The sequence below is a fragment of the Andrographis paniculata genome, unplaced genomic scaffold (assembly GCF_009805555.1).
Source record: "Andrographis paniculata isolate CXL003 unplaced genomic scaffold, ASM980555v1 Contig49END, whole genome shotgun sequence".
NCBI lineage: Eukaryota > Viridiplantae > Streptophyta > Magnoliopsida > Lamiales > Acanthaceae > Andrographis > Andrographis paniculata.
The window spans coordinates 1,285,981-1,307,283 of record NW_026137583.1 but is presented as its reverse complement, the minus strand read 5'-3'; positions in this window follow the sequence as shown (position 1 = coordinate 1,307,283).

Below are 21,303 nucleotides of genomic sequence, written 5' to 3'. Positions count from 1 at the left end.
CAATAAGGGAAGAAATCCCGAGCTAAGGGCAGTTATTCAACACATCGAATTGGAATTTCGTTCAACTTGTACTGCTTATAATATTACGAATGAAACTCCGTTCTGCCCTGATCTACCACCAACCAGAAGGGCACAAAGAATGACCCGTGGTTTAAATTGGCAACCACAAAATCATAGGCAAAATGGTACATACTATATTCGAAATTAACATTGTTTATTTTTTATTTATTTTTATTGATATAATAAGAATATATTGTTTAAATTAGTTACATATATTATGCATATTTATAGGTAATTCGGTGAACTTTTGTGACGTCAATGATGGTGAATCAAATGATATGCATGTGATTAATCTCGAAGACGAAGCTATTTAATTTAAGTTATATGTTTTATTTAGATATGATTTTATTTACTAATTATAATCATTACTTTTAAGATGAAGAGATAATATCATCTTCTATTGAAGTGCATCATCAAGAAGAAAATGCAAATGACGTGATAGCAAATACAAATCAAGGTAATAATATATTACATGTATTTATTATTTTAGATGCAATTATATAGTTTATTGAACTTACAATTTACAGTTCATTTTATTGGGAGAAGATTAAATACGATTTATATTTTTTTATTTTATTTACATTATTGCTTTAAAAATATTTTTTAATTGATATAAGAATATATTGTTCAAATTAGTCACATATATTATTATTTTTATAGGTGATTCAACTAACTTTCGTGAAGTTAATGATAGTGAATCAAATGATATACATATGATTGATCATGATCATGAACGTATTTAATTTAAATTATATATTCAATTTACATATAATTTTTATTTTATTAATTATAATTATTATTTTTTAAGATGAAGAAGTAATCCCGTCGTCTATTGAAGAGCATCGAGAAGAAGAAAATGCAAATGACATGATAGTAAATATAAATCAAGGTAGTACTATATTAAATTTATTTACTGTCTGTATTCAAATACATTTAATTAAAAATTTTATTTACGAATTGATAAATTATTAAGTTTATTAAGAGTAGTTTAAATTTGGGTATTTCAATATTATATTAATTTATATCCAATCTTTTAGATATGCAACTATTCGGTCAGCTTATGTCTAATTTATACACTTAAAATAAATAATTTATATGACAATATATATTGTGTAATTTTTTTCATACATTTTATATATTTATAGGCATGAATTTTCATGGCATCGGTAATGAAGGATTAGATACTGTGCACATGAATAGCCATTGAGATAGAGGTACTATAAAAAAAAAAAAAAATTGTTAAATATTTTAACAACATAAAAGTCATATTTTACTATGATTATAGTATGTTTTATTAATTTTTTACATTTTATATATTTATAGGCATGAATTTTCATGGCATCGGTAATGAAGGATCATATACTGTGCATATGAATAGCCATGGAGATAGAGGTATTATAAAAAAAAATGTTAAATGTTTTAACAACATATAACTCATATTTTACTATGATTATAGTATATTTTACTAATTTTTTACGATATACATTATGCATCAATTATACTTAATAATTAGTATGTGTACTATTGTTCTTAGATTGAGTGATTGTACCAGTTTCTACTGAATACAATCGATAGGAAAATGCAAATTCAGCCATCGTGAATAGTATTATCGAACAAGATAATAATATATCTAATTTATTTATTATTTACAATGAATTTATATTTTTATTTAAATAAGTATCCATAATACTTATCATTAATATATAAACTTACTTGAATCTTGTGCTATGCACGGTAAAATTATATTAACTTTATTGTAATATAATTATATATATATCTTAGTTTGTAATTTTTTTTTTGCATTTCTTTTTGTGGTTGGAGGAAAAAGTCGTTCGTAGTTTGAAACAAAGTCCTAAGTTTGGTTTGTGTTGCCAAAGTGGAAAGGTGAATTTGCCTTTGCTGCCAAATCCTCCTGAGTATCTAGATGGCTTATTAAAAGATCGTAGTTTTATGGAAAATATCAGATCATTCAATTCGATCTTTAGTTTCACATCAATGGGTGGAAAAATTGATAGATCAGTTCAGGATGGGAGAGGACCATTCTGTTATAGAATTTCTGGAGAAAATTTTCACCTAATTGGATCATTGATTCCCTCTGGAGGAGAGCATAATAAATTTGTCCAACTGTACATTTGTGACACTGAGAACGAAGTGCGCAATCGACTATCTGTCTTAGGAAGAGATAGGTGTACTCCCGAAATTTCTTCTATAGTTGAGGGATTAAAACTTATGTTGGATGATGTGAACCCTTACGTTCAAATTTTCCGTTCAGCGAGGGATGCATTGCAACATGATAGTGGAGTTGATTTACATGTACGGATTCTGAATAGTAGAAGTAATCGACAGTACACAATGCCTTCTACGAATGAGATTGCCGCGCTGATTATTGGTCAAGATAGAAATACTGTACAAAGTCGCGACATCATTGTCTGCAAAACACATGGATATCTAAAGCGAATTAGTGAGGCTCATCCTTCCTATATTCCATTACAATACCCATTACTTTTTCCATATGGGAGTGACGGGTGGAGAATTGGGATTCCTTACAATGTGGAGTTACAACATAGAAGAATAAAAAATGTTTAAATGCGAGAATTTTGGGCATTTCGCTTCCAACACAGGTCAACAGAAAGCACAACTCATTTACGATGAAGAGGTTTGTTTCAACAACTTGCAGTGGATTGTTATGCAGCAATTGAACAACAACGTTTGAATTACATAAAGACCCATCAGGTTGAGTTGCGGGCGGATTTATATCAAGGTCTCGCTGATGCCATAGTTGAGGGGGATATCGATGCTAGTGCGGTGGGAATGAGGATTATTCTACCATCTTCATTTACTGGAGGTCCACGAAATATGTTGAAACATTATCATGATGCATTGGCAATATGTAGAGCGATTGGACCTCCAAATTTTTTCATTACGTTCACATGCAATCCAACGTGGCTAGAAATTTCCAGAGAATTATCAAAACTTCCAAATCAACGTACTGAAGATCGTCCTGATCTACTGGCAAGAGTATTCAGGATGAAACATAAAGAAATGTTGAAGCTCTTGACTGATAAAATATTCTTTGGCCAAGCAATTGGAGGTATACTATAATGTAACTTATTATTTTGAAAATAATTTCAATATCTACAATATAACTACTTATTCATATTTATCTACGATAGATGTTCATGTTATTGAGTTTCAAAAACAAGGATTGCCTCACTCGCATATTACGTTGTCTCTTCAAGAGGGATTTAAACCAATCACTCCCGAAGAAATTGATATGTACATTTGTGCCGAAATTCCTGATAAGAATGTTGATCCACTTGCCTATAATATTGTTACAAGACAAATGGTTCATGGACCATGTGGAGTATATAACCCCAACGTTCCGTGTATGGTCGATGGAAAGTGTAGTAAACACTATCCAAAGAAGTTTTACTCACATACTACGATAGATGAAAATGGATTTGTTTCGTATAGACGTAGATGTGATTCTTCAAAGACATTTTTTGTAAATGGTATCGAATTGGACAATCATTGGATTGTTCCATACAATCGAGACCTGCTTGTGTTGTTCAATGCTCACATCAACGTAGAGAAGTGCGCATCTCCAAAATTAATGAAGTACATGTACAAATACATGTGTAAGGGGACAGATCGGGCAATTATTTCTCTTCAAAATAATGTTGAAGATTCAACGAACAATGATCAGAGACGCAACATAATTGATGAAATCAAACAATACTTAGAATGTCGTTATGTATCGGCCATTGAAGCTTGTTGGAGAATTTATGAGTTTGAACTTCAAAAGCATTCTCCAACTGTGGAGCGCTTGCAATATCACTTTCCGAATCAACAATATGTAGTGTTTCATGAAAGAGATAGTTTGGTCAGTGTTGTCGATCGTGTTGGTGTGCAACATACGATGTTGACTAAGTGGTTTGAAGCCAACAGAAGTAGCGTTGCTGCGCGAAGCCTAACTTATGTGAATTTTACTGCTGCATGGGTTTGGAAAAGACGTACAAAAGAATGGGTTATAAGATAACGGGGTAGGAGTATTGGGAGACTTCCATATGCACATCCAAGTTCATGAGAGAAATATTATTTGTGGATGTTGCTTTCCATTGTTTGTGGAGCTCAATCTTTTGAAGATCTTCGAACATTTAATGGAATTGTTTATTCCACCTTTAAGAAAGCATGTGTTGCACGTGGTTTATTGGATGATGACAATGGATGGCATGAAGCATTGTCTGAAGCTGCAAGTTGGGCTTCTTCTTCGAAATTGTGAAATATGTTTGTGACAATGCTTATGTTTTCTGAGCTAACCAACCTTGTTAACTTATGGGAACAACAATGGAGGTCAATGGTTGACGATTTGCTCTACAATTTAAGAAGAGCTCAAGGAATGACATTTGTATAAGTGATATGGATCTCAAGGATTGGTGTCTTCGAGAAATTGAATTGATACTTAGCAAAAATGGTAGGAGTCTTTCAGATTTTCCCCCGATGCCATAACCATCCGGTAGATCATTTACCTATCTATCAAATAGATTGATACGAGAAGAGCTCGATTACATTGCAGGTAATGAGGAGCATTCATTTCATTCATTGCATGCAGGATTGAATATTGATCAACTCCATGCTTACAATAAAATTATTGAAGCTTACGAGGGTAAAAATGGAGGGCTTTTCTTCGTCAATGGGAGTGGGGGAACGGGAAAGACATATTTGTAGAAGACCATCATTGCTAAATTTCGATCACATTCATTGTTCCGGTACCTCCAACATTTGCAAGACCCGATGCTCCATCTCCGGTGTTTCAAGTTGAATGTGAACGTGCGGTCAATAAATGCAGTCAAATAATTTTTGAGCATTGTCTTCCCCTGGCAGCAACAAAGCTGCAATTCCTGATGATGCAACTGATAACACAATTTTTCTCTGTGATTGAAATTTAGCAATGATGGTCTTCCACAAATATGTCTTTCCCGTTCCCCCACTCCCATTGACGAAGAAAAGCCCTCCATGTTTACCCTCGTAAGCTTCAATAATTTCATTGTAAGCATAGAGTTGATCAATATTCAATCCTGCATGCAATGAATGAAATGAATGCATGCAATGAATGTTGTTCTTATAAGTTAACAGGGTTGGTTAGCTCAGAAAACATAAGCATTGTCGCAAACATATTTCGCAATTTCGAAGAAGAAGCCCAACTTGCAGCTTCAGACAATGCTTCATGCCATCCATTGTCATCATCCAATAAACCACGTGCAACACATGCTTGCTTAAAGGTGGAATATACAATTCCATTAAATGTTCGAAGATCTTCAAAAGATTGAGCTCCACAAACAATGTAAAGCAACATCCACAAATAATATTTCTCTCATGAACTTGGATGTGCATATGGAAGTCTCCCAATACTCCTACCCCGTTATCTTATAACCCATTCTTTTGTACGTCTTTTCCAAACCCATGCAGCAGTAAAATTCACATAAGTTAGGCTTCGCGCAGCACACTACTTCTGTTGGCTTCAAACCACTTAGTCAACATCGTATGTTGCACACCAACACGATCGACAACACTGAACAAACTATCTCTTTCATGAAACACTACATATTGTTGATTCGGCAAGTGATATTGCAAGCGCTCCACAGCTGGAGAATGCTTTGGAAGTTCAAACTCATAAATTCTCCAACAAGCTTCAATGGCCGATACATAACGACAATCTATGGTTACATAACGACAAGCTTCAACATTTCTTTGAAGATAAATAATTGCCCGATCTGTCCCCTTACACATGTATTTTTACATGTACTTTCGGAGATGCGCACTTCTCTACGTTGATGTGAGCATTGAACAACACAAGCAGGTCTCGATTGTATGGAACAATCCAACGATTGTCCAATTCGATACCATTTACAAAAAATGTCTTTGAAGGATCACATCTACGTCTATACGAAACAAATCCATTTTCATCTATAGTATGTGAGTAAAACTTCTTGGGATAGTGTTTACTACACTTTCCATCGACCATACACGGAGCGTTGGGGTTATATACTCCACATGGTCCATGAATCATTTGTCTTGTAACAATATTATAGGCAAATGGATCAATATTCTTATCAGGAATTTCGGCACAAATGTACCTATCAATTTTTTCGGGAGTGATTGGTTTAAATCCCTCTTGAAGAGACAACGTAATATGCGAGTGAGGCAATCCTCGTTTTTGAAACTCAATAACATGAACATCTATCGTAGATAAATATGAATAAGTAGTTATATTGTAGATATTGAAATCATTTTCAAAATAATAAGTTACATTATAGTATACCTGCAATTGCTTGGCCAAAGAACATTTTATCAGTCAAGAGCTTCAACATTTCTTTATGTTTCATCCTGAATACTCTTGCCAGTAGATCAAGACGATCTTCAGTATGTTGATTTGGAAGTTTTGATAATTCTCTGGAAATTTCTAGCCACTTTGGATTGCATGTGAACGTAATGAAAAAATTTGGAGGTCCAATTGCTCTACATATTGCCAATGCATCATGATAATGTTTCAACATATTTCGTAGACCTCCAGTAAATGAAGATGGTAGAATAATCCTCATTCCCACCGCACTAGCATCGATATCCCCCTCAACTACGGCATTAGCGAGACCTTGATATAAATCCGCGCGCAACTCAGCCTGATGGGTCTTTATGTAATTCAAACGTTGTTGTTCAATTACTGCATAACAATCCACTGCAAGTTGTTGAAACAAACGCCCTCATTGTAAATGAGTTGTGCTTTCTGTTGATCTGTGTTGGAAGCGAAATGCCCAAAATTCTTGCATTTAAACATTTTTTATTCTTCTATGTTGTAACTCCACATTGTAAGGAATCCCAATTCTCCACCCGTCACTCCCATATGGAAAAAAGTAATGGGTATTGTAATGGAATATAGGAAGGATGAGTCTCACTAATTCGCTTTAGATATCCATGTGTTTTGCAGACAATGATGTCGCGACTTTGTACAGTATTTCTATCTTGACCAATAATCAGCGCGGCAATCTCATTCGTAGAAGGCATTGTGTACTGTCAATTACTTCTACTATTCAGTATCCGTACATGTAAATCAACTCCACTATCATGTTGCAATGCATCCCTCGCTGAACGGAAAATTTGAACGTAAGGGTTCACATCATCCAACATAAGTTTTAATCCCTCAACTATAGAAGAAATTTCGGGAGTACACCTATCTCTTCCTAAGACAGATAGTCGATTGCGCACTTCGTTCTCAGTGTCACAAATGTACAGCTGGACAAATTTATTATGCTCTCCTCTAGAGGGAATCAATGATCCAATTAGGTGAAAATTTTTTCCAGAAATTCTATAACAGAATGGTCCTCTCCCACCCTGAACTAATCTATCAATTTTTCCACCAATTGATGTGAAACTAAAGATCGAATTGAATGATCTGATATTTTCCATATAAGCCATCTAGATACCCAGGAGGATTTTGTAGCAAAGGCAAATACACATTTCCACTTTGGCAACACAAACCAAAATTAGGACTTTGTTTCGAACTACGAACGACTTTTTCCTCCAACCACATAAAAGCGCCACAAAACTGACAAATAATATTTCTTTCACTTAAAATTGACGTTGTTGTAGCACGGGCTGGCAATATTCGAGGTATAACTGAAAGAATAGTAATATTGAAGATTAAATTGTATAATAGTTTGAGACACAACTGAAAAGTAAAAAATAAATATCAGGCTTAGTGAAAGTATCAAATGTCAAACAAATTCGGGTACACAATTTCAAACATGAAGATGGGGTAGATATATAATTTTAAATATATATTTGACTATATTTTACTATTATTTAAGAATAAGAAATGCAAAAAAAAAAAATTACAAACTAAGATATATATATAATTATATTACAATAAAGTTAATATAATTTTACCGTGCATAGCACAAGATTCAAGTAAGTTTATATATTAATGATAAGTATTATGGATTACTTATTTAAATTAAAATATAAATTCATTGTAAATAATAAATAAATTTGATATATTATTATCTTGTTCGATAATACTATTCACGATTGCCGAATTTGCATTTTCCTATCGATGGTATTCAGTAGAAAGTGGTACAATCACTCCATCTAAGAACAATAGTTTACATACTAATTATTAAGTATAATTGATGCATAATGTATATTGTAAAAAATTAGTAAAATATACTATAATCATAGTAAAATATGAGTTATATGTTGTTAAAACATTTAACATTTTTTTTTATAATACCTCTATCTCCATGGCTATTCATATGCACAGTATATGATCCTTCATTACCGATGCCATAAAAATTCATGCCTATAAATATATAAAATGTAAAAAATTACTAAAACATACTATAATCATAGTAAAAATATGAGTTTTATGTTGTTAAAATATTTAACAATTTTTTTTTTAATTTTTATGGTACATCTATCTCCATGGCTATTCATGTGCACAATATCTAATCTTTCATTATCGATGTCATGAAAATTCATGCCTGTAAACATATTAAATGTATGAAAAAAATTACACAATATATATTGTCATATAAGTTATTTATTTTAAGTATATAAATTAGACATAAGCTGACCGAAGTTGCATATCTAAAAGGTTGGATGTGAATTAATATAATATTGAAATACCCAAATTTAAATTACTCTTAATAAACTTAATAATTTATCGATTCGTAAATAAAATTTTTAATTAAATGTATTTGAATACATACACTAAATAAATTTAATATAGTACTACCTTGATTTATATTTACTATCATGCCATTTGCATCTTCTTCTTCAAGATGCTCTTCAATAGACGATAGGATTACTACTTCATCTTAAAAAACAATAATCATAATTAATAAAATAAAAATTATATGTAAATTGAATATATAATTTAAATTAAATACATTCATGATCATAATCAATCATATGCATATCATTTGATTCACTATCATTAACTTCAAGATAGTTGAATCACCTGTAAAAATAATAATATATGTGACTAATTTGAACAATATATTCTTATATCAATTAAAATATATTTTTAAAGCAATAATGTAAATAAAATAAAAAATGTAAATCATATTTAATCTTCTCCCAATAAAATGAACTGCAAATTGTAAGTTCAATAAATTATATAATTGCATATTAAAAGTAATGACTATAATTAGTAAATAAAATCATATCTAAATAAAACATATAACTTAGATTAAATACCTTCGTCTTCGAGATTATTCACATGCATATCATTTGATTCACCATCATTGCCGTCACAAAAGTTCACCGAATTACCTATAAATGTACATAATATATGTAACTAATTTAAACAATATATTCTTATTATATCAATAAAAATAAATAAAAAATAAACAATGTTAATTTCGAATATAGTATGCACCATTTTGTCTATGATTTTGTGGTTGCCAATTTAAACCATGGGTCATTCTTTGTTCCCTTCTGGTTGGTGGTAGATTAGGATAGAACGGAGTTTCATTCGTAATATTATAAACAGTACAAATTGAACGAAATTCCAATTTGATGTGTTGAATAACTGTCTTTCGCTCGGGATTTCTTCCCTTATTGTACTGCTTCATTCGCATATGCCTCCGGCATCTTAATCGAGCAAATTTTTTTAAAACTTGATCATTATCCATCTATTAAAAATAAAAATAAAAAGTTCGTAAAGATAAATAAAAATATATTTTGATTAAAAACAAAATAAATTGACATTATGAATTTTCTAAATTATATTAGGAAAAATTAATTTATTTAAAATAATCAAAGTAATATTAAATTAATAAAATGAAGAGAGTAATAATTTATAATATTTATCCCCTCACATTCTCGTACATTTTAATGTTTGATTTAATTAATAAAATTTCATTTTAATGAATGTTAATGAATAAACATAAATTCAGTTTAATTTATACGGTTGTTATTTATTTTAAAATCAAATATAGAATAAGACTGAATATTTATTTTTAATAGTACATATATGTTAAGAAATATCTTATACAAATAGTATACAGTGGAATAAATTTTAATAAAAAACAATCACAAAAATAAATTTTGTCATAATTTTCATATAAAGATTATATTATTGTATAATCGAAGTTAAAATTAATTTATTTAAATAATACCATGGAAAAAATGATAGTAATTTAACAAATAGACTAATAATCAAACAAAGAATTTTATGAAATATATTATGTTATATGTCTTTTGTAGTTAAATTCTATAATTACATTTAAATATTGTATTTACAAATATTATATTACAACTTTTAACAAAGACTATTTGCATAAGTGGATAAAAAATAAATAAATATGTCTCATCTTTGTAAGAATAGATTTCATTAAAAACACTTAGCTAATTTTATGAAATATATTCTGTTTTTGGACAAAATAAATTGATATTAGTAAATTATACTTTGAAAAAAGTGGTAATAATTTAACAAATAAACTAATAATTAATTTTTTAAACAAATTCTCCTTATAGAATTATATAGACTTTTTTATATTTGTCTTTTGTACTAATTCTATAATTATATTTAAATATATTATTCGCAAATATTTTATCACAACTTTCAACAACAAAGATTTTTAAGCATAAGTGGGTACCAAAAATATATATATCTCATATTTGTAAGTGACATATTATTCATTAAAAAAAAATTAACTAATTTTATAATAACATACCCACCACTTTCAAAAGCACAAATATTGCCAACATCAGAAGATGATGATGCCAATAACAAATGTAAAACCATAAATATATTTTACGAAATGAAATAAAACTATTTTCAAACATCATTCATTTATGATTAATGCCGATTGCACTGATTCATCCACTGATCAAGAGAATATGTAAATATAAATAATTGCAAAGTCGTAAAAATATTAAAATAAAAAATAATAACAAAAAACCTTCGGTACAAAAACAATATGGCATGCAAATAAAAACTCTGCAACTCCATGTATTTAAAAAATTATAAAAAATAATTATTATAATTTTTCAGTAAGTAATTATTATATAAAAAAACCTCTGCATCTTCAACATGAAACTTGTATTTTTTTAAAATAAAAATGAAGTGTTCAACTTTTCAGAAAAAAGTATAATTATAGAAAAATCTATATCTTCTTTAACAATTTATCATTATTTTTATTTATATTTATAATGTATTGTTTAATTAATACATAATTTAATTTATTTACTCTTTTGTATCTATATTAAAATATTTATAATAAAATAGATAATATAATTATTAGAATCAAATTATTATAAAAATGAATTAGAGTTTCTCAACTTTAAAATGAATTAGAATTAGAATTAATTATTATAAATTTTTAGAAAGTAATTATTATTAAAAAAGAAAAAACTCTGCATCTTCAATATGAAACTTGTATTTTTAAAAATAAAAATAAAATGTTCAACTTTTCAAAAAAAATAATAATTATAGAAAAATCTATAACTTCTTTAACAACTTATCGTTATTTTTATTTTTATTTATATTGTATTGTTTAATTAATACATAATTTAATTTACTTACTCTTTTGTATCTATATTAAAAAATTTATAACAAAATAGATAATATAATTATTAGAATCAAATTATATAACATAAACATATTTAATTATATAAAAAATATATAAGTTAATATTATAATTTAAGTATTAATTTTTTTTTTCTAACAGCTAAATACAGAAAATTGATACTCAATCTATTTTAATTACATTGTAATTATAATTTTATATTTAAAAAAAAAAAAAGAATACCTTTCTCCCGTACATCAACAATTGAATAATGGGACACCATTCATCTGCAGTTCTGCACAACACAACAGGATTGGACATCACAGTTTTAGGTCAAAAAGGACAATGACACATTTTAGCACGGCCAGAGAGAGGCTCAAGGAAATAAATATAGAAAAACAAAGAATGAGAAGAACAAACAAATATTGTATAAACTCACTTTTTTTTTTTACATGTGTGGAAGTAGATCTACATTAAAAAAGAAAGAAATAAAGAGAATAACAAAAAAACAAATCTTAAAAACAAAGAATGAGAACAACAAAAAAAATTCGTACAAACTCAATTTTTTTATATGTGTGAAAATAGATTAAGATTAAAAAAGAAAAAAACAAAAAATTCTTTTACCCGTAATTCCATCAAGCAACGGCGATAGAGCTTCAAAATCGTGAGGGGTGGAGTGGCATGCAGCGAGATATGGATCGATGGCGGTGGAGCGCCTGCGGATCTGCAAATATATGTTGGAGAGAATCAAAAATGAATTTTAAAAAAAAAACAAAGAGATAAAATGTAAATAAATCTTACCAGTGTTTTGAATGGGAGCGGTGCAGGATGAGACTTTGGAGTACGGTGTAGCTGCGGCTGATGGCAAAATCTGGAGATAAAAGACGGAAAAGAATGAGAGTTTTGGGAGGGACGGCGGTTGTGAGAACAAATTAAGATTTGGGAGAGAGTTTTTTAAATAAGGGTTTGGGAGAGAGTTTTTTTTATTTATAATTAATATTAAAATAAAAGTCTTATAAATTAAACAGAATAGCCAATTAAATATTTTAACCAATCAATTTTTTTTAAAAAAAATTCAAAAATGCTAGAAATTCAAGCTTTTCATTTTGGTGGATCCTACACTGAGTTCAAATATAGATATATATATATATATATGATATGATATATGATTACTAAATATAATTTATAAAATTTTAAAATAAATTATAATATACAAATATATTATATTGTATTCAGTCTGTTCCAAAAGAGTCGTCTTATTTCCTTATTTAGTAACCGTGTCCTCACTTTATAACAAAATTATTCATGTTTTTCCAAATTACTCCGAATTATTATTCTAACCTATTTTTTAAAATTATTCAAAAAGCATTCTAGTATTTTACATTTTACTTTATATCCATTTTTAATTAAATACTATTTTTCTTTACTTCTCCCGCCAACTCCCAATAAGACATCTGAGGGAGTAATTTTATTTTTAATTCATATATTATTTTTAAATTAAAATTTTAAAATATAAATAACCAAATTTTAAAAATATTTTTTATACTTTAATTTAAAATCTTTATATATAATTAATAAAATTTAAAGTAAATTATAAAAGTTTTATAGAAAAATACTACTCCCTCTGTCCTAGAACAATACTTTTATTTTCATTTTTTAACTAACTCTCCACCTTTTTTATAAAATTATCTTAGTTTGGAGGATTGGATTAGATTTACACTATTCATCCAATTTTTTTTCTCCCAAAAACATCAAATCAAACACCTATTTTTCATTTTTTATATTATACTAAAAATCAATTTTACATTCAAAACATCACATCAACACCTATTTATATCACATCATACAACTATTCAAATTCAAAATTTTTACTATTCAAATCCCAACTCAAAATCCAATACCCCAAACAAACACAGTATTTTGGCCTTTTCGAAATACTTTTATATTGATTATCAATATAATACTATTATTTATTAATTCCTGTGTCAATCTCAAATATTCTTATTATTTGGGACGGAGGGAGTATTATATTAATCGCATGTCCATTTAAATAATTTATTAAAATATAAAATCGAACTGCTTTTACTTTTGATCTCTACTTATTTTCTAAGCCAATCCAAACGAACTCTTATTCATTTTCTTTTATTTTTTTAATTTGTTTTTAAATGTAATTTGTCTGTGCAGATAGTACATTGGATACCAAATAAATTTTGAAACTTTTAGTTTCTATGGATTTTGCTTTAACTACATCATAATCGAGCAGAACCAATAGTGTTTATTGGTCGGGTTGTGCACGCTACAAAAATTTGAAATTTAACTAAACAAAATTTTTGTTGCAAAAAATAATGAATTTATAGCAAAAATATTTTTGTGATAAAACTCATTTCATGGCCTATATCCCGTTAGTAAAGTCTTACAAATGTGATTTTCGTAACAAAACATAAGTTTTTTTTTGCAATTTAGAAAAAAAAAATATAACTGCGAAAATATATATTTTCGTAGCTACAACTTTTTGTTATAAAATTAAAATTCATAACAAAAGTATTTCAGCAATAAAATATGTATAAATTTTTTAGCCAAAGGATTTTACCTATGAAAAGTAATTTTGTAGCTAAAATTTATTTGCTATTATAGTATAATTTTCTAGCAAAAAAGAATTTTAGCGATGAAATTAATTTTGTAGTATATAATTTATTTTTTGTGATGAAATTAATATTTATTATTATTAGACACGTTTTAACTACAAAAATATTTTGTAATTAAAAATATTGTAACTAATTAAATATTTATTTTTAGTGGCAATAATAATAAATTGTGTTTTACTTGAGAGTTAGGGAGTTAATACAGAGAGAAGCAACCTCTTTCTCCATTCCATCTTGGCATTTTATAATGCTACGAAATGGTCAGGGAAGGAACAAAGAATATCATTATATGAAAAAAAATATATATATATATATAGTTTTCTTTTTAATCTATTAAAGAGATTCAAAGTATGAATGATTCATAGCCTAGCAACAGTAGAATCGAGCAGAGATGACCTGCTCTGTTCGTCATGTGCACTTGCAGTAAAGAGTGTGTTTTACTTCTATTAAGACAAGAAGATCTACAAAATAATAATTTTTTAGAACTATATATGTTATTAAGGTTAGGATCTTCATTCTTCTTGAAGATCGTATTGTGTAGTACCTGTTTTTAAATTCGATCTTTCTTAATTTTCATTAGAATGATTTTGATTTTTCATTTTTTTGTAGGGGCTTCTTTAAACTGGTATATATATATTTTTTTAGTTACATATATATATATATATGTGTGTGTGTGTTCTTTTTACATAGTCATATTATACCTTTTTCTTTCATTATGCTTTTTAGAAAATACATTTCTAGCCTATATCAATGATGAAAATAGAGTGGACAATGTGAGTGATATAGTTGAGATATAACAGACAAGTAGCTCAACTTGGTGCACTGATAGTAGTCCGAACCTAGCTTCACAATATTATGCATTTCATAGTCTGTTTAAGATGAATTTTAGTCATCGTTACTCTCCTATGCTGTACTGACCCTAACGAAATGATCCTATGTTTTACCCGTACGTATGATATTTTGTATCACTTGAAATATCGCCTCAAGTTCCATATCATGAGACCTCTAGCTAGGTATCACATGCCAACACAACATCCTTCAATGCTAACCGACTATCGTTTCAAACCTTGTTGTAAGATCCATTGAAACAAATCAACGTGCAAATAAGAATTGAACTACTAATGAGGATATAGAGATGAGATCACAATGTAGTAAATGTCACAACCATACAAGTTCAGATGCAATCACACTATCGGAGCAGGTTTGGAGCCCAATAGATTTTGTAAGTTAAATTTCAATTTTCTTTTAGTGCATTGTTTTAGTGATTATGTTGATTTCAATATGTTTAATGCTAATCATTTTGCAGGAAAAATATTTTCATACAACACATTAAAAGACTCAAATTGACTTTCAAGTGTAAGATATGTTAGCATATTTTTAAAGATCAACTGAAGTTTGAAGTGGATGAAAATTGTTAACGGAAAGAAAAACAAAACAAGTGAGAGATAAAATAAATATGATAAAGAAGTTATCAGACAACCAACTATTTTTAGACATCCATCAAAGTTCACTTTCCGTTCACCCCTGTTGATTCAAGCACATGGGTAGTATGTATAGATATTGATTCTTTAGTTAGAGACTCAATCACTCAGAGCTAGGAGGCCTTACTGTAATTGATTTGAAGCATCCCATCGGAGTTTTAAAAAATCAAGTAAGTAACAAACCAAATATTCAAATGCAACATAAGATAAAGAGGCACGAAGAGTCTTAGGCCTCTATAGCTTAAACTATTAGTATTGTTTTGATGATGATTGATTATGCTAATAATGAAAGATAGTCAAGAAATGAGGTGATTTGTGTCGGAAAGAGCAAGAAATGAGGTGATTTCAAATATTACAATTATAGAAATACTTTTGTTATTGATTCTTATTAGGCTAACACCTATTTATTGTTACGTCCCAAAAGATTTAGCAAAGATTAGCAGAAAAATTAAATTTCTAAGCCAAGAGCTTAGTATATTGTTGAAAAGTTTATAGTTGTGATAACAAAATTAGAAGAGTTGGACTGGAACATGCACAACAGAAAGACCAAGTGAAACACTACTGTCGACTTGGAAAATCAATTTCTTGCCTAAAAATTATAGCTGGGAAGATTGGTGGGTTCCCAGGTGATTCAATGTGAATCCCGGTGGTATGCAATAAATTTATAAAAAAGATAATACAATTTGATCAAAGAAAAAATGACACAAATGAATCACAATTTACTCAAGATCAAATTACATTATTTCTACTAAACTAAGAGAAAAAAAAATACAAAAAAATTAAAGGATAAATTTGTGGATAACTTTGGTCGTATGCTCATTTCATTCTGTATCAATTAGTTTCTCATTAAATGGAACATTCATTCACTTGTAACAGTTGCATTCTACCTCCATTTATTTTAGTAACCTCCACCTCCTTTCAGCAACCATCAAAAGTAATATATTGGGCCAGGTTCATTTCTTTAGACTAGTATTATTTTGGCTGCCATGGATTGGTCTTGAGCTGAAGAATATTGATCACTTAATCCAAAATGTTGGGTTGATTTGGATGTCTAGGCCTAACACTAACAAAGTTGTATCAAATCGGCTCATATCCCTCTCACTCAATCGCCCGGAAGTATTCAAACTTGGCCTACTTTTAGTGATATAATTTTGTGTGACAATATAATGGCCCCTAAATTTAACAAAATATTGAATATTTAACACGTGAAATAAATTTTATAAAATATACATATCTGGCTTGGCGATAAAAAAATCCCATATGCCAAGAACGTCTCACTACAGATGTTGGTGATGAAATTCAATGCCAACTTAAAACAAGAGACTAGACTCGGTCTCATCAATTTCTTACTTTCCAACTTGATAAATGGGAGCAACTCTAAGTTAAACCTCATGTGTGATTGTTTGTGCGGTCGACATTCTATTTTTATCCGCAATAGATGTTCAACCAATACTATAACCAACCCACATCTTTTCTAAGCGAAATAGTAACAATATCGACAAATCAAGCCTTTCTACTACAAGCGACCAGGATCGGAAAGTTGGGTGTTGATCTTGCTTGCTTTAAAATTTCCTGCAGTGCCGACTTTTACTTTCATTAATGGATCTTGTGCATCAATATCGACGCTTTTCTTTGTACCGGTAGGAACAGTTCAAGTCCACTGACATCTCCTTGCTCTAATGCCATCATTGTATAATCATTTGGTCTATCTGCAGCTCAAACCGTGGGCTTATTTCACAGCCAGTTGAGGTTAGAATGCACTCCACATCTAGCTCATCATTGTTGGATTAAAAATTTCAATTTTGGGTTAAATGTAAATTAAGCCTATGATCTATTAAATTTATTGAGCATATTTACTAAGTGCGAGTCTTCTATGTGCAAAAATCTGGTAATAATTGACTAATTAGACCAATTAATAATAAGAGATATATATATTAGGGTTGTGATCTCACGTCTAGGCACAACATCCGTTACTTTTCATATCTCATCATCGTGATACTAAAGACAGGAACCCTAGCGGTTTTCTTGCGTCATAGACTTGAAGAAAACAAAACCCTCAATCAATTTGTAAATTCGAATCCGATAGCGCTACTGAAATCAGGTCAGATTTATTAGCTTTATTATTTTTATCTCAATTATTCAACGCGACATATCCTGGACTTAGGGTGTAATTCCCTATAAGTTCCAACAAGTATCAGAGCGGTTACGTGTTAAATTAATGAGATGTTTATTAGATCAATTTTGTTTTATTTTATTTTAATCAGAATTGATCCCATGCAACGAATGGAATGTGTATCACTGTATGTATACAGATATTGATCAATTAATGACCCTAGACTGTTTTCTGACAGATATTTGGGTATTCTAATTAGATTATCCAATTGAATAATCAAACTTAATTGATGGATTTAACTAAAATGAGTTGCCTGCTTTATTTGCACCGATTTGTTACCATGAACCTTGTTTTTCTTGTCACTCCAATCAATTCAATTAATCTTTCAATATTCAGTTAATCAATGTTTAATTAAAGCAAGACTTGCATATGCCTCGATCTGTATGCCTACATACATGTTTGTATGTGTGTGTGAATATATGTGCAAGAAATAAACATATGCAAATATTTGGAATCAGATATTGATCTCGATATCTTGATCATTCATTTGTTTATTTATTTATTAGGTATTTGGTACTATTAATTGATATAAGATATAATTGTATCATGAATCATGAAATATTACATTTATTCTAGTTTGCTATTTCACCTAAAGCCATAATGATGCGTTACATATTTATTGGATTATTCATTAAATTATTAAATGAATGTAATCAGAATTAAGTTGTTACATATAGAACTGCTTTACCCTATTTGACATTCTGATTTCATGATTTCAACCGTGTGAAGTTGATTGATTTCAACTGCATTTGATTCTGTACGGGTATTTATTATTATTATTTGCAAACTAGAAAATTATTTGCAAAGGTGCAGAACATATCTATTTGTTTAGTGCTGATTATTTTATAAATAATCAGAATTATGAATTTATTCTGATATGTTTTATTATGCAATTAATTTTGTGAACTATTATTGACGATATGCATTTGTTCAAATTCAACTATAATTATTTATTGTATCAAATTTATAGACTGTTTGGGTGACATATTTTTTGTCTGTCTGTGTAATTTCGCTGAATTTAGTACTTTATTGGAATACTAAATCATATCAATGAGTCCAAAAATTAATTGTTATAAAATATGATATAAATACGGAGGTTAATTTAATTAACTATAAATAATATAATATATTTTATGAATTGGTTAGGCTGTCAAAGCAGCCTCTGCGGTATAGATAAGTGTATTCTATATATTAGAAGGTTGTGTGACTTATAAGGTTGCTGATTGATCCAAAGACAAGTCAGCGATTAAGTAGTTACATGCATGTTTAGTAACATTGAATGTGGCGATGATAATTTAGTTATTTGTATGTGAATAATAGATTTGTCCAAAGATGGAGTATTGTTTGATACACTACTTTATTGTCAACATTCGATTGTCAAAACAACTTCATCACTAACGAGTCAGTTATTTGTCCAAAGACAATTGCTGATGTTGCTCGATAACTTGTAATATGATTTCTAATTTAGTTTATAAATTCACATACGGAAGATTAAATTGCTTATAGACATGATTCTGATTCTAATATGACTTAAAAAAGTTATAAATTCATTAATAATGCTTGTTGCGTTTTGACGGTGAAAATCAATTATTTGGAATTACCAAAGTAACCTCTTTTATATGAGATTTTTACTTGATAACGTAAGTGTTTATATGTGTATTTTAATACATGTAATTATTCTTCGGCCCAAAGGCAGTTGGTAATTAACAAAATGAAATAGACATCTACGATAATATGTATAAGACAATTATATGGATTTATATGTGAATAGTGAATCAGTCCAAAAAGAGGTTTACTATTTGACATTACTTATTGTCCGTGTATAATTATTGCAACAAGATGACTGTTAAAAATAAATGTTATTGATCCAAAAATTGATCATTGATGTTGCACTTAGTGTCTTGGGATGAGAATGTATTATTCTTGAATTTTATTATGCTTCATAAATGCTTATGTGTATATTTATTTGGTCCCAACACTTTCTGGGAACAACTTTAGGCACAAAAAAGAATCAATATTGATTTATTTAGGCTACATAAATCTTGACTTGACATTAAAAATAGACCAACCCACTCATAAGGAAAAAATACTGCATATGAAAAGCAGTTGTTTAGAAAGTGGAATAGGTCCAACGTCTAAGTTTGATGATCATTAAGAAAAGCACTTCATAAATTTTTCGTAAGATATCCGATGATATCACTACTGTCAATTAATTCTTTTTCAAAATTAAGAAACGCTTTACCAAAGAAGATAATGCGAAATTGAGTACTCTTCTCAAAAGTGTCATTACCATACGGTATAATAACAAAGGTAACATAAGGGAGTACATCCTAAACATGTCTAATATTGTTGCTAAATTAAGGGCACTTAAGTTAGACTTTTTGGATGACATGTTAGTCCTATTGGTCTTGCTCTCACTTCCATATTCAGCTCATCAGGCTCGTCTTGAGGACAAGACTTGGTTCTTTTATAAAAAGGCTGGACATGAGAAGAAGAATTGTGCTAATTATTACAAATGACACGTGATGAAAGACACTTTTTTTACTTTGGTTTGTACTGAAATTGTTCATAGACACACCTGGTGGTGGATTTTGGTGTAATAACTCACATCAGTGTGTTTATGAAAAATTATTTATATTGCCGAAAATCAATTGATGTTGAAAGATACATCTATACAGGTGACGACAAAAAAATTAAAGTTGAAGTCATTAACAAATTTGGATTTGGATGAGACATTTTCTAGTACCATCTTTAGTCTCTTCCAAAATTCAAAATTAGTTGAAAGTAGTACCTTATTTAATAATACTAATAATAATAATAATAATAATAATAATAATAATAATAATAATCATTATTTATTTAATAGTGTGGCTTCATATCATAAATTAAATGAACATAATCATACAACTTCCATGATTGTGGATCCGCTTAATTGCTAAAGGGTTTTCACATAAGTTCTATATTGAACATGTTGCTTGTATGAGAGTGGAACATATATGATACTTCGGTTTAGTGAGAGCTAATTATTAATGTTCAAATACAATTAAAGTTACTTTATTTTATACTGCAGTTTTTAGTATGCATTGTTTAGTATTCAGTTATTCTGAATTAAAGTTAATGTGGATCAGTTGGAAATAGGCGTGTTAAGATCACATTACATGAAATTTTATGTTGTGCATCCGCACTTGATCAAATCTTAGGTTATATTAGTGTTGTGACCACTGATCGGTCTCACTGTAATAAATATAGTGATGACCACTTTGATCCGCATTAATGCGATTTACAGATAAGATTGGTAAAATACATTAAAGCAAGTGAGAGATTGTTTGATTAAAAATTCAATTATGTGTTAAATGTAATTATTCTGACTATCAGTC